A 13977-nucleotide genomic window follows, 5' to 3' on the forward strand; every position below is an offset into this window, starting at 1 on the left:
TAATACAGATCTATAGTAAGCTTCTACGCCTACAACCAATGAAGTTCTATAAGAACTTCTTATGAGACATCAGTTGAGGTTTGTGTTGTTTACATTCCTTCTAATTTTATTAGAGAATGATCATGACCAGCATGCGAGTGAACAACTTCAAGGAAATTCAACAGCGTTATACTTTAACAAGGGCCTTAACTAGATTGAATAACTTACTTAAAAAAAGTAATGTCTACCTGAACATTGCTTTCTTCCATTAAAACCTCCTTAGATTTTTCACAAAGCACCCTAACCTGAAATTTTATTTAAAAACATATAAATATAGTTATTAACTCACAATGATAAATTGCAAGAAATTCTAAATATTATTTTCATAGCGAAAAAAAGAACACTAAACAAACATTGGACTACAAAAGCTAATGTCTTAACAATATGAACTCATTGTGAACTTTTAGCAATTAGCAAGACACAAGAAGGGAATAGAAGCATTTACCTCTATTCCTTGTTAATAGAACAAACAGTTAATGCATGTAACTAGAGGAGTCCTATAACTTGAGTAATATTTCATAAATTTCCAGAGGCTTATGAAAAGATACAATAGAAACCTCTACGAATATTTTTTCTATATAACTTACAAGAAAAATTAGCTCAATCAAAAACTGAATTCCGAATGACATGCTGATCAGATAAACTATTTCCCATCGTCTCTAACAACTTAAAGCATTTATAATTGTATCAAGGAGAAATAATTAAGTCACATCGGATAAATAAATCATCAGATTATTCATTAACAAGCGACACTAACCCACCCTATAGTCCAACAAAGAAAATCATTACAGTCCAGGAATGAAATATGGACTGGCCAGTTCTACATTAGCAGTTTCAAGTCTGGGAAGAGCTCAAATTTCTCTACAAACTCCATTGTTTAAAGCTTGAATCATAGGATATGTGGAACAATCCAGGGAACCGGATCAAAGACCTGCAACCGGACCAATTTGTTACGAAGAAAGATCGACTAAAGATTAAAATAGATCTAACGCCAATATCTACCATTTTACATATACAAAGTATATAATTATAAACAAAAAATCAAAGCTAAAAAATGTTTGCTACTCTAGAAACAAAAAAGAAACATTGTAAGAAAAACATGAAGGGAGTTAGAGATTTCGAGTATACAGTGTCAAGTAGTGCTCCAAGGCGATTGCCAAAGGCTACCTCGACAATGGTTGCATCTGGGTTTGAGTCTTGATCAATTATCACTTTAGGTGTTGGAATTCTGTCAGTCTCTTTGGAACTGTCATCCTGTCACAATTGAATTAAGGGAAAATCAGAATGGATTTCCAGATAAATGCATCAAGCAGGTGCTTGAATACCTCAATAGCAGTTGGGTATGTAGCTCTAGGAGTGCGTTGGGATGGACATCTAACAATATCCCATAATAAAACATCAGCAGAAAATAAGACACACGCAAAGAACAAGCATATGCTCCAATCCAACAATCGAGGGTTAAGAACAAACACGACATGGTATATAGAACGATCACACATCAGTAACATCTTGATATGCCTACAAGTTCTCGATTCATCCGTAAGAAAATCCTAGATTAACAAGAAGTCGAGATCTGCATTTTTTGATCTATTTAATTGGGGATAAAAAAGCAAAGATTTCGCATCCATGGAACATTTTTACACATGAATCTGTAAGGGGGAAAAAAAAAAGTCTATAGCCAGGAATTAGGCCATGAACATTTCAGCCAGGTAATTTACATTAAACATAATTGGTCAATTCTCTTTGCTGGTCGGGATGCAACAATCGATGTACCTGTAAATGGAACTGCAATTGGGTCCATTTTCTCACTGGCGGGCTCAATACAATGAGTATGCTATTGGACTTTTGCTCTGCCGACAAGGGACAATTTTCTATAGCATAGACTTTGATCCTTGAGGATGTCAAACCTTCGTGGAAATTGAAACCAACAGAGAATGTCTAGATAGGTCAAATACTTCCATAGATTTTGCTTAATCAATTCCACACATGGTTTAGGTTTCTTCTATGGTTAATGGAAACGTCCTATTAGTTCGAGTTGCAACAATGGATGAGAAGTTAAATTCTTCCTCTGAAGAAGAGAGGTATAACAGATTGACACACTCATGCTTTGTTACAATGCATCATTAAACCTAGACAAACTTCGGGAAGAGGATACAAAAATGAAAAACGTTTATCGATGATAAAGCAACAGAAGAGCAGATCCTTCTAATCCATTTTTCTTGGAGTTATCAACAACAACAACAAAACTCTTAACGCTAAGGAGGAAGAACGAAACCTAACTTTAGGATAAAAAGAATGGATTATGTTGGATCGAGAAGCGCTAGAGGGGGGGTGAATAGTGCTCGCGGCTATTTCATTTGATTATCGGAATCATAAAACGTTCGTCGAGTAATTAAAGAAGCGGAATAAAAAAGAAACAAACACACAAGAACACGGTCGTTTACTTCGTTCGGAGCCTAGATCGACTCCTACTCGAAGGCCCGCGATCCTTGATCGCTTTCCGTGGGCAACAACTAAAATATCGTGAATAAGTACAAGTAGAAATAAGTACAACTGAAATTGAAATAATACCGACAACAGAATAATAATAAATGAAGCTTCGGGTCATCGGCGACTGCAACAACACTTTAGAATCGACTCTTGAGCATCACACAGCAGAAGCAAAGCTTGTGAATTGTTGTTCTGAGCTACTGGTCGAGATCCCTTATAAAGGGTGTTCAAGGCGCCTTCTACTGTTCACCAAGGCGCCTTGAATGAGCCGAGTCAGCCGCGGAGATAAGGGCTGAACTGGTCGAACCTTATCAGGTTCAAGGCGCCTTCAGCCTCTCCAAGGCGCCTTCATCAAGCTGTCCAAGGCGCCTTCCACTGTTCACCAAGGCATCTCAAAGCTTGCTTCGCAGCCAGTTCTAGCCTTGCACCCGAGGCACCTCCAAGCTCCATGGAGGCACCTCGGTACTGTTCATCCGAGGCCAATTTTACACTTTGGTCCCTGCAAGATATGTTAATCCCAAAAATACCCTGCAACACAAAGTTAGCACATAAAGATAGTATGAATATGACAGTCTCCGGACTGTCCGAGTCTGACTTCGGGTTTCCAGCCGGAAACCCTAGGTTGACCCGACGCCTACTGTTCCCTCTACGGGGAACGCGTCCTCACCTACTCAACTCAGGAGATTTACCTGCTGCCAGTGCAATCCTCCAGATCGACTGGACTTTTGCTCAGCACTCGAAGCTTCCGGACTTTCTGCTGGACATCCGCTTCCCTGCTAGTCCAGTCTTTCACCTGGTTCGTGACACCAGGACTTTCCACCTAGGGTTACCACCCCCTAGGACTTTTGTCTGAAGCCTTCGACCTGCCAAAACTTTCTGCATAGGGTTACCACCCCCTATGACCTAGGGTTACCACCCCTTAGGGTTTTTACCTTGCCTAACCACAGTTAGGTCTTTTCCTGAAACGCTTAACAGATTTGTTAAATCACTAAACATCTTAACTTTGAATCCTTTGCCATTATCAAAATACGAGTACGATCGTCGGATGCTTCCCGCACCAACAATCTCCCCCTTTTTGATTATGGCAACCCAAATTCAAAGTTAAGTAAACAGATATGCAAGTAAAGCGAGCATAAAGAAAAAGATTTTTAAGGCGAGCAAAAATGATCTTGTAAAGCTCCCCCTTAAGTGTTACTCCCCCTTTAAATAATATTTTGCGGTTAATTTTGAATTGGCTACTTTTGAATTGTTGGCTACTTTTGAATTGGCTACTCTCCCCCTTTGCCATATATCAAAAATAAGTAATGAAATACTTAGCTTTGGTAGAATAGACAATGATTTTCCAAAAATAATTGTTTGTTAGAAAGATAGTCAATAGATTTCTAAAGAGAGAAAGAAAATTTCAAAAACACTTAGCATTTTATAAGTGATTTCATCGTTTAGCTAAGTGAAACAGGGATCTTAGGCTAAGTGAAACAAAATAAGTAAGGGAGATTGACTTAGCTTAATGTTGAAAACACCTTTTAAACAATTGAAAAATATTCTTCAAAATTGACTAAAGTATTTGCTAAGAGATTTGAAGTCACTTAGCTAAGTCTTTTGCAACTGTGTTAGTTAAAAACATTGAATTTTGGAGAAAAGACAAGTGTACCTAATTTCTTTTTGAAAGAATAAAGAAATACCAAAACTACTTTTCATTTTCAAATTTGCGAGTGAAAATATGAGTCAAAAGAGAAGTTTTGGAACTAAATGATTTTTGAAAGAAAATTTTGAAAGCTACTTTTGCTTAGCAGAAATTTTTAAAGTTTGCAAAAATATGCTTTATGATACTTTTAAGTAACGAATGATTCTGTGAGAAGCCTAAGCTTAAAAAATTTTTAAAAAATGAAAGTTGCTAGGTCTTTTGCAAACATTGAATTTCGAAAATATAGCTTAAGTTTAAAAAAAACTTAGCTTAACTTGAATAACTTGATTTTGAAAATAGGGGTAAAATTAAGAACTTGTGAATATTTAGAACAAAGAGGAAGTAGCTAAAAATTGAGGTTAATTATTCAGTTGGTCCTTAAGTCCATGCACGAGTCAAATTAAAGAAATTTTAAATTATCGAATATGATTTGGCAGGTATCAGAGCCCTAAAGTTCAAGCATGTTTAACCTTAATAGATCCATTTCCTTTACCAACTGTCTAACCTGTAGCTACTTACTGATTGCCTAGAGGGTAGCAGCTTTCACTTGGTTAGTCTAGTTAAGTCATTTAGTCCAGTTAGATTTGACTAAGACTGGAAGACTTAACTGGATTACTGTTAATAAAGTATTTACGCTCAGACTCATATTGATGCACAAAAATAAGCGTTCTTGAGTTCAGGCTATACCCTATGCATCTCACGCCGTTCTATGTTTTACAAACACAAGCAAGGTATACCTAGGTGTTTGTGAGATGCTTTGGCTTAAGTCTAGGGGAACATGATATCTAGGGGGGAAGCCTAGGCTAAGTCCAACTTTTGAAAAATCTAATAAATTGGGATTTTGAAATAAATATTTTCCTAGAATTTTTTTTTAAAAAAAAAATAAGTAGACCCAGATTATTTGAAAACTAAGTAAATTGTTGACTAGCAAGCATGCAAATAAGTAGATATCACTTCAAGAAGGTCTAACAAAAAAAAATAGATAGTGAAGTGTAAGTTTCCATAGTCAACAGTCCATAGTACAATGCATAAAAGTGTCATATCAAAGATTAGGATCATCTACTCGAGGAGCATCAGCTGGCGGGTCATCAGCGGGAGGTGGTGCATGGGGCTGCTCGGGTGCTGGCTGACCTAGACGTCGTATCTCGTCTCGGAGGGAGGTAAATCCGGTAGCCATCTCAGATCGAAGGGAGAGAACTATCCGTCCTGTTTGGATGGACTCGACCTCGAGTCGAGCAAGTCTGTCCTCGACAGAGAGTGGTACAGAGGTCGAAGGTCCGGCTGAGGTGGATGGCCCGGCAGACGGGGAAGGATCCGCGAAAAGATCCTCAGCTAAGAAGTCAGCCCACTCCTCTCCCTCGCCTGGTATATCCTCGGCCTCTGGAGCGATAGGGGCAGCGGCTGGCTGTGGTCGTCCTGTCCAGGCTAGAACTCCATTAGCGGTGATCTCAGCATTGGCTAGTCTACAACTGCGGGACCCTAGCTCGTCATATATGGTTAGAGGGATGACAGTCCCTCTGGTCACATCTATGCCCTCTATGGTCGAAAAGAAGCGTGTCAAAATATGACAATAGGGCATGTGTACTATCCTGGAAGTGACTGTCCCAGATGCACAAATGATGTTCTGGAACATATGCAAGGCTATATCGATATCTAATCGATGACACAAGGCATACAAGAAAAATGAGTGTGAAGGCCGCATCTTCGGGACATCCCGAGATGAGATCGGCAAAATACATGCTGTCAGGACCCTATACATCACATAGTCCTGAACCCGAAGAGAGACTGACCTGAACTGAGTCAGGCTAAGAGGTCTCTCTTCCCCGAAAAAATACGTATAGATAGTATCTAACGTAATATGGGAGTAGGGATCACCAAATGGCAGTTCCCTACTGGGGTAGCATAGGAAAGTAGACTCTGAAGCCCTAAGTCCTAGGGTGGTGCGTAACAAAGTGGGTGTAATCTCAATGTCAGTGCCAGCAACTCTGGTGGAGTACGTACTATCATCAACCCTCTCAAGGTTGTGACAGAACTGTGCACATAATTCCTGATTTACTGTATCAGTGCAGTAAACCAGTTGGTCCAGCTGATAGTGCTCTATCATCTGGATAGAGGGCTGGCAAAACTGGGTAAAAAAGGACCTATTTATGTATCTAGGTTTGATAGGATCAAAAGTGTAACTAGAAAAGGTATCCCTAAGATGTGCAGTAGGGAATCTGATATCTGCTGATGGAAGTCTAGCTGGAGTAGGATCAACGTGACGGCGCTTTGGTTGCTAGAAATTGCACGCGAAAATCGTGTGGAGCGCGGCCGGAAAATGCAACAGAAAGGATTCTGTTAGGGGAAAAACTCGAGGTTGAAGGCGCCTTAGAATTGATGAAGGCGCCTTGAATGGTTTGTTTGAGGCGCCTCCGTTTGATTCGAGGCGCCTTAAGACGATGCGACGGGAATATTCCCGCCGCTTGCTAGGGCGCATCGCTTTGGTGGGAGGCGCCTCTAATAAGCGCCACGTGTATATATATATATATATATATTTAATTAATTAATTTTGAAAAGGTTTTAAGTTAATGATTTCTAACAAATAATTTTAACCTAATTAGGTTTTGAAAATAATTTTAAGAAAATAATTTTAAGTTAATTAATTAATTAATTTTGAAAATAATTTTAAGAAAATAATTTTGAAAATTTTGAGTTAATTAATTTTGAAAATAATTTAAGTTAATTAATTTTGAAAATAATTTTAAGTTAAAAATTTTGAAAATAATTTTAAGTTTATTAATTTTGAAAATGATTTTAAGTTAATTAATTTTGAAAATAATTTTAAGTTAATTTGTTTTTGAAAATAATTTTAAGTTTATTAATTTTGAAAATAGTTTTAAGTTTATTAATTTTGAAAATGATTTTAAGTTAATTAATTTTGAAAATAATTTAAGTTAGTTAATTTTGAAAATAATTTTAAGTTAATTAATTTTGAAAATCATTTAAGTTAATTAATTTTGAAATGATTTAAGTTAATTAATTTTGAAAATAATTTTAAGTTAATTAATTTTGAAAATAATTAAAATAATTTAAGTTAATTAATTTTGAAAATAATTTTAAGTTAATTAATTTTGAAAATAATTTAAGTTAATTAATTTTGAAAATAATTTTAAGTTAATTAATTTTGAAAATAATTTTAAGTTAATTAATTTTGAAAATAATTTAAGTTAATTAATTTTGAAAATAATTTTAGTTAATTAATTTTGAAAGTAATTTAAGTTAATTAATTTTGAAAATAATTTTAAGTTAATTAATTTTGGAAATAATTTAAGTTAATTAATTTTGAAAATGATTTTAAGTTTATTAATTGAAAATAATTTTAAGTTAATTAATTTTTGAAAATGATTTAAGTTAATTAATTTTGAAAATGATTTAAGTTAATTAATTTTTAAGTTAATTAATTTTGAAAATAATTTAAGTTAATTAATTTTGAAAATAATTTAAGTTAATTAATTTTGAAAATAATTTTAAGTTAATTAATTTTGAAAATGATTTAAGTTAATTAATTTTTAAAATAATTTAAGTTAATTAATTTTGGAAATAATTTTAAGTTAATTAATTTTGAAAATAATTTAAGTTAATTAATTTTGAAAATAATTTATGTTAATTAATTTTGAAAATGATTTAAGTTAATTAATTTTGAAAATAATTTAAGTTAATTAATTTTGGAAATAATTTAAGTTAATTAAGTTAATTTTGAAAATAATATTAAGTTAATTAAATTTTGAAAGTGGTTTTAATTAATTAGTTTTGAAAATAATTTTAAGTTAATTAATTTTGAAAATGATTTTAAGTTTATTAATTTTGAAAATGATTTCTGTATTCCTAATTTAATTTGACTTTATTTTTATTCCTTAGTCATCTCACCTGATCTAAATTTTCAATCAAGGTATCCTATAATTGTTGTGAGATGAATTATGGTTGAATTTTAGGGTCTGGTTTAACTTTGTGTTGGATTCAGGTTTAGCTTTGGGTTCAACAAATAGACATTCTTTGGATAAACTTCTGGGCTATGGTGAGTCATAAGGAACTCATTAAAGTAACCATGCCTTTGAGATTTTCCAAATAGTCCTACCCATTGAACTTAATACTAAACCTTGGTCTAACTGGTTAGGATCCATTTAAGGGTAGCTTCGGTCAGTTCGACTTGGCCAAATGCACCAGGTCGAAGCCATATCTTCCTAGACATGCGATGGCCAAGCTTCCCTAACGTACTATCATCCAAAAACTTCACCAGTACCGTGGGTCAAGTTAAACCTAGCCCATTTTTTTCTAACCTTAATTACCCTGCCGGGTAGTCTACTCTTGTTTACCCATTTCGGGTAGATTAAGTTCGGTTACCCAGTCGGGTAGTTTAGTTAGGGGTGCCAGCTATTCTGGATCCTCCTTCTAAATTTTTATTTGATTGAATTTTTGAATTTTGATTTAATTTCAAAATTTTTAATTTAATTTTGAATTTAATTTAATTTCGAATTTTTTAATTTAATTTTAAAATTTTTAATTTAATTTTGAATTTTTTAATTTAATTTAATTTCTTTTTAAATTTTTTAATTTAATTTTGAATTTTGAATTTAATTTAATTTCGAATTTTTCAATTTAATTTTTAATTTTAAGTTTGTTTAATTAATATCGTTTTTCTTTTTGCTCCCCCTGGATCATAGCTTCGATATGGCCTATTGAGGTAGTGTATTTGATCCTTCGGGACCTAGTATTGACCAAGCCCAACTTGATTGACCAATTTGGACTTGGGGACCCATGCTTGGATTACCTTACTATTAGGTTTGTTTATTAAGGATAAATAAGATTTATATTTCTTTTTAGTTTTGTATCCTAGCCCAGTTCTATTATAAATGACTCTTTGTGTCCCAAGAATTAAGTCAAGATTCTTGGAACCTAAGGAAAACCGTTCTAAAGTAATTTTTAAATTCTTGACCTGATTTTTCAGACCAGAGTTTTCTTTCTCAAGTTTTTGAACTTGAGTTGAATTTCCAGTCTGAACTTGGTCAGGTAATGATTTAGAGTTAGTCACTTCTTTAAGGACTACTATTTCCTTTAGAAGTGACTTGACCTTAAGGTTTGACTTAGCTAGTTTGCGCAACAAAAAATTGACTAGATTATTTAGACGAGGGATTCTTATAGCGGGATCTGGCCCTTCGGAATCGAATACGGATCCGTGGCTTCGCTCGGACTCGGCCTTCGACTCACTCTCACTCTCGGATCTGTCAATCTGGTCCCTGGTCATCAAAGCAAGTAAGCATGTCTGATCAAGTTCGTCGTCGTCGTCTTCCGAAGAAGATTCATCCCACGTCGCCTTCAGGGCCTTCTTCCTTCTCTGCTTCTTAGCTTCCTTTTGATTTGGGCAGTTGGCCTTGATGTGCCCCTTCTGGTTGCACCCGTAGCAGATAACTTCGAACTGACCTTTCGAACTTGGTTGAACCTCCTTGGTTTGTACCACCTTCTTTAGATCTTTCTTGTTGAAGCTCTTCTTCTTCTTGTAGAGCTTCTCTACGAGGTTCACGAGCTCGGTTGTTAGTTCATCATCTTCATCGTCTGAGTCGGGATCTCCTTCCGATTCAGGTTCAGTTCTTCGTCGTGCTCTCGGTTCGCGTATTCGACTAGCACCTGCAATCAAAGCAACCCCCTTCTCGGTCGGCTGTCCATTAGTCTGCTCATGTAATTCAAACTCACAGAATAATTCATCTAATTTTATTGAAGACAAATCCTTGGAGACTTTGTAGGCATCTACCATTGATGCCCACAATGTACTCCTCGGAAACGAATTTAATGTGTACCTTATGACGTCTCGATTCTCTACCTTTTGCCCTATTCCGTGGAGAGAGTTGAGGATGTCTTGAATTCTTGCGTGTAGAGAGCTTGCCGTCTCACCTTCCTGCATTTTTAGATTATATAATTTATTAAGTAGTAAATCACGTTTACTCACCTTTGTGTCAGAGGTTCCCTCGTGGAGTTCAATCAGCTTTTCCCAAAGCTCCTTTGCTGATGAGAATGGACCAACTCTGTTGAGCTCCTCTTTGGTCAGTCCACACTTGAGGGTGCAGGTAGCTCTGGCGTTGGCTTCCACTTTCTTGATGAAGGGGGGTTCCCAGTCTTTGCAGGGAGTAGGTTTGCCATCAGTGTCAGTCGGTAGTTGAAATCCAGTTTGGATGATCATCCACATCTCGAACTAGATCTTTAGAAACGTCTCCATCCGTCCCTTCTAGTACCCGAAATCTTCTCCGGAGAAGAGCGGGGGACGGACGGTGCTGAAACCCTCTTGTTGGGCCATTGAGAGAATATGCAAAAAGGAATAAAAAAATATGTCCCAAGACTATGTCTTGGATTAGCAGTGCAGGAGTAAAGAATAGAAAAAGAACTAACTCGAGTGGTGTTGCACCAACTTCGAGCGAGATCGATATGAACGAAAAAAAAACTGGAATATAGTAATAATACTAATTTCAGTTGACTCCGAAAAATTTAAAACACTGCGAAAAATTGCGTGATTGGTGGTTGCACCAGATCAACGCTACCCCGCTCTGATACCAATTGTTGGATCGAGAAGCGCTAGAGGGGGGGGGGGGGTGAATAGCGCTCGCGGATATTTCGTTCGATTATCGGAATCGTAAAACGTTCGTCGAGTAATTAAAGCAGCGGAATAAAAAAGAAACAAACACACAAGAACACGGTCGTTACTTCGTTCGGGGCCTAGATCGACTCCTACTCCCGCGATCCTTGATCGCTTTCCGTGGGCAACAACTAAAATATCGTGAATAAGTACAAGTAGAAATAAGTACAACTGAAATTGAAATAATACCGACAACAGAATAATAATAAATCAAGCTTCGGGTCGTCGGCGACTGGAACAACACTTTAGAATTGACTTTTGAGCAGCACTTAACAGAAGGAAAGCTTGTGAATTGTTGTTCTGAGCTGCTGGTCGAGATCCCTTATAAAGGGTGTTCAAGGCGCCTTCTACAGTTCACCAAGGCACCTTGAATGAGCCGAGTCAGCCGCGGAGATAAGGGCTGAACTGGTTGAACCTTATCAGGTTCAAGGCAACTTTAGCCTCTCCAAGGCGCCTTCATCAAGCTGTCCAAGGCGCCTTCCACTGTTCACCAAGGTGCCTCCAAGCTTGCTTCGCAGCCAGCTCTAGCCTTGCACCCGAGGCGCCTCCAAGCTCCATGGAGGCGCCTCGGTACTGTTCATCCGAGGCCAATTTTACACTTTGGTCCCTGCAAGATATGTTAATCCCAAAAATACCCTACAGCACAAAGTTAGCACATAAAGATAGTATGAATATGACAGTCTCCGAACTGTCCGAGTCTGACTTCGGGTTTCCAGCCGGAAACCCTAGGTCGACCCGACGCCTACTATTCCCTCTGCGGGGAACGCGTCCTCACCTACTCCACTCAGGAGATTTACATGCTGACAGTGCGATCCTTCAGATCGACTGGACTTTTGCTCAGCACTCGAAGCTTCCGGACTTTCTGCTGGGCATCCGCTTCCCGGCTAGTCAGTCTTTCACCTGGTTCGCGACACCAGGACTTTCCACCTAGGGTTATCACCCCTTAGGACTTTTGCCTGAAGCATTCGACCTGCCAAGACTTTCCGCATAGGGTTACCACCCCCTATCACCTAAGGTTACCACCCCCTAGGGTTTTTACCTTGCCTAACCACAGTTAGGTCTTTTCCTGAAATGCTTAGAGGATTTGTTAGATCACTAAACATCTTAACTTTGAATCCTTTTCCATTATCAAAATACGAGTTTGATCGTCGGATGCTTCCCGCACCAAAAGATTAGGCCTATTCAAAACCCTAGCTCCGTTATTTACACTTAAAAGAAAAAAAAAATCCAAACTACGAGGATAAAGATCGAATCATTGAACTCAGAAGCCACAAGATCCAGTTCGCCAAGTAGTCTATCTTCTGTGCAAAGAATCCATGAAAGAGGAGGTGGAGATTTACCTCCAAGAGATAGTCCGGAGCTGGATGGCGTTGGAGTGATCGGCCACTTTCCTGGCGAGCTCCTCGCACTCGGCGCAGTAGAAGAGATTTACCTGCTTGTCCACTCTCTTAGCCATCGCCCACAACACCACAGCCGCCGCCAAGGTCGCACCCTCGGACAAAATGAGAGAGTGACATAGAGAGAGAGAGAGAGAGAGGGGAGAGATCAAGGTCTAGGTCATCCACGCCAAATCTTTTTGGTCGCTATTAAGGCAAGAAAAAAATGGCAGCCACTAAAATCATCAACTCTGCGCTCTCAGGCGTCGTATCCCCCGTGTGCTGTGATGCACGGCGCAGCGTCGAAGAAAGGCTGCTCCACTACTCGCAAAAGCGAGTGGCTCAAAAGGGTGGGCCACAAGCTAGCACCTCCCGGCTCCAGATTCAGACCAAGGCTCGGCCGGAGGACCCTGGAATCCATCGTAAGCACCGCCATTCTTCTGCGTTAGCCTGAGAGGAGGAGCTCGAGCAGAAAACCCACTCAACCTTAGATCTGTAAAGAATATGCATGAATCGAGAAAACCCCTCAAAACAAACATCCTGATTAGAGAAGGAATAAATTGAAGGAGCGATCGGACAAAAATAAGCGAGGGAAAGGGCGAGATGTAACCTCCTGTACGACGAGTGGCTTGCACTGCATGAGCTGCGCGATCTGCTCGTCCAGGTTGCCATGGGTGTCCGAGGCCGGCACTGGACTCACGCTCATCTTGTCCTCCTTATACCAGTCACCGCCTCAACGTCGGGGGCGAAGGAGGTGAAGAGATGGGTCGATCTATCATGGTCAATCGCCTCAGCACCAGGATCTGCCGCTTGACGAAGGTGTGGCCTTGACGGAGAGTTCGGAGGAGTGGTTCACCGGAGAGGAGTTGGATGGAGAAGGCCGCGTGAGATGAGGAGTTGGGAGAAGGGTTCGGGATCAAAAATGATCGGAAGATAGGAGTTGGGAGAAGGGTTCGGGTTTTCTACTCCTTACTTAGATCCAACAGTTTGTATTAATCAAGATTTAGATGAGAATTTAACAATAGATAACACTTTTTAAAAAATGTTGTCGTAGACACTAAAACAAAGTCTAATAGACAACGCTTTTTACGAAGCGTTGTCTTTGACCCGTAAAAATCACTAATAGACAACGGTTTTTAGAAAAGCGTTGTCTATTAATAAGAAAATAATGAAATAGACAACGCTTTTCACTAAAAGTGTTGTTAAAAAAAATAGACAATGCTTTTTATAAAAAACGTTGTCGTTTAAGTGTTATAGAATCCCAATTTTCTTGTAGTGTGTGTTGCACTTGACCTAACTTCTCTTGTACTCGATTCTCTCTTCCGAGATTACCGGAAGAGGTTTTTTAGTGGATTTCCCATCAATAATGTTGGAACCCAAGGTTGTTTTTGGTGTGATCAACCAAGTTAGGTTAGGTCCTGTTATATTCTGATCCCTGTGTCTAAGTGTGTAGGAGCTTAGGATCATAGGAAGTCGAGCGAAATATTGGTGCAATATCCTTAGGTTAAGGTTGACCTAGTTGACTAAGCTTGAGTTGGCTCAAGTTTGAGCCTTGATGTTTGAGTTTCGATGTTTGACAATATATGGAGATTACAGATGTAATCGTCCATTTAGGGAGATTGTTGATACAATTCCCCTCTAGTCAAGGTTGACTAGTTAGATGTGAAAAAGAGTCAAGTAGGTCAAAAGGTTGACTGAATACTTGACTAGAAAAGTCCTAACTAGAG

The 13977-nt window shown here is 38.2% G+C and overlaps 1 long non-coding RNA gene across 1 annotated transcript; it reads right to left on the reverse strand.

The window, feature by feature from the left end:
- Nucleotides 1-1199: 1199 nt before the first annotated feature.
- Nucleotides 1200-12244, reverse strand: LOC122003693. The gene is made up of 3 exons (XR_006118036.1): nucleotides 12215-12244; nucleotides 1365-1413; nucleotides 1200-1293 (listed from the first exon to the last, which is right to left on the reverse strand). It is a non-coding gene; the product is annotated as an uncharacterized LOC122003693 (long non-coding RNA).
- Between the last annotated feature and the right edge of the window lie 1733 nt (nucleotides 12245-13977).

The sequence above is a fragment of the Zingiber officinale genome, chromosome 7B (assembly GCF_018446385.1).
Source record: "Zingiber officinale cultivar Zhangliang chromosome 7B, Zo_v1.1, whole genome shotgun sequence".
Classification (NCBI taxonomy): domain Eukaryota; kingdom Viridiplantae; phylum Streptophyta; class Magnoliopsida; order Zingiberales; family Zingiberaceae; genus Zingiber; species Zingiber officinale.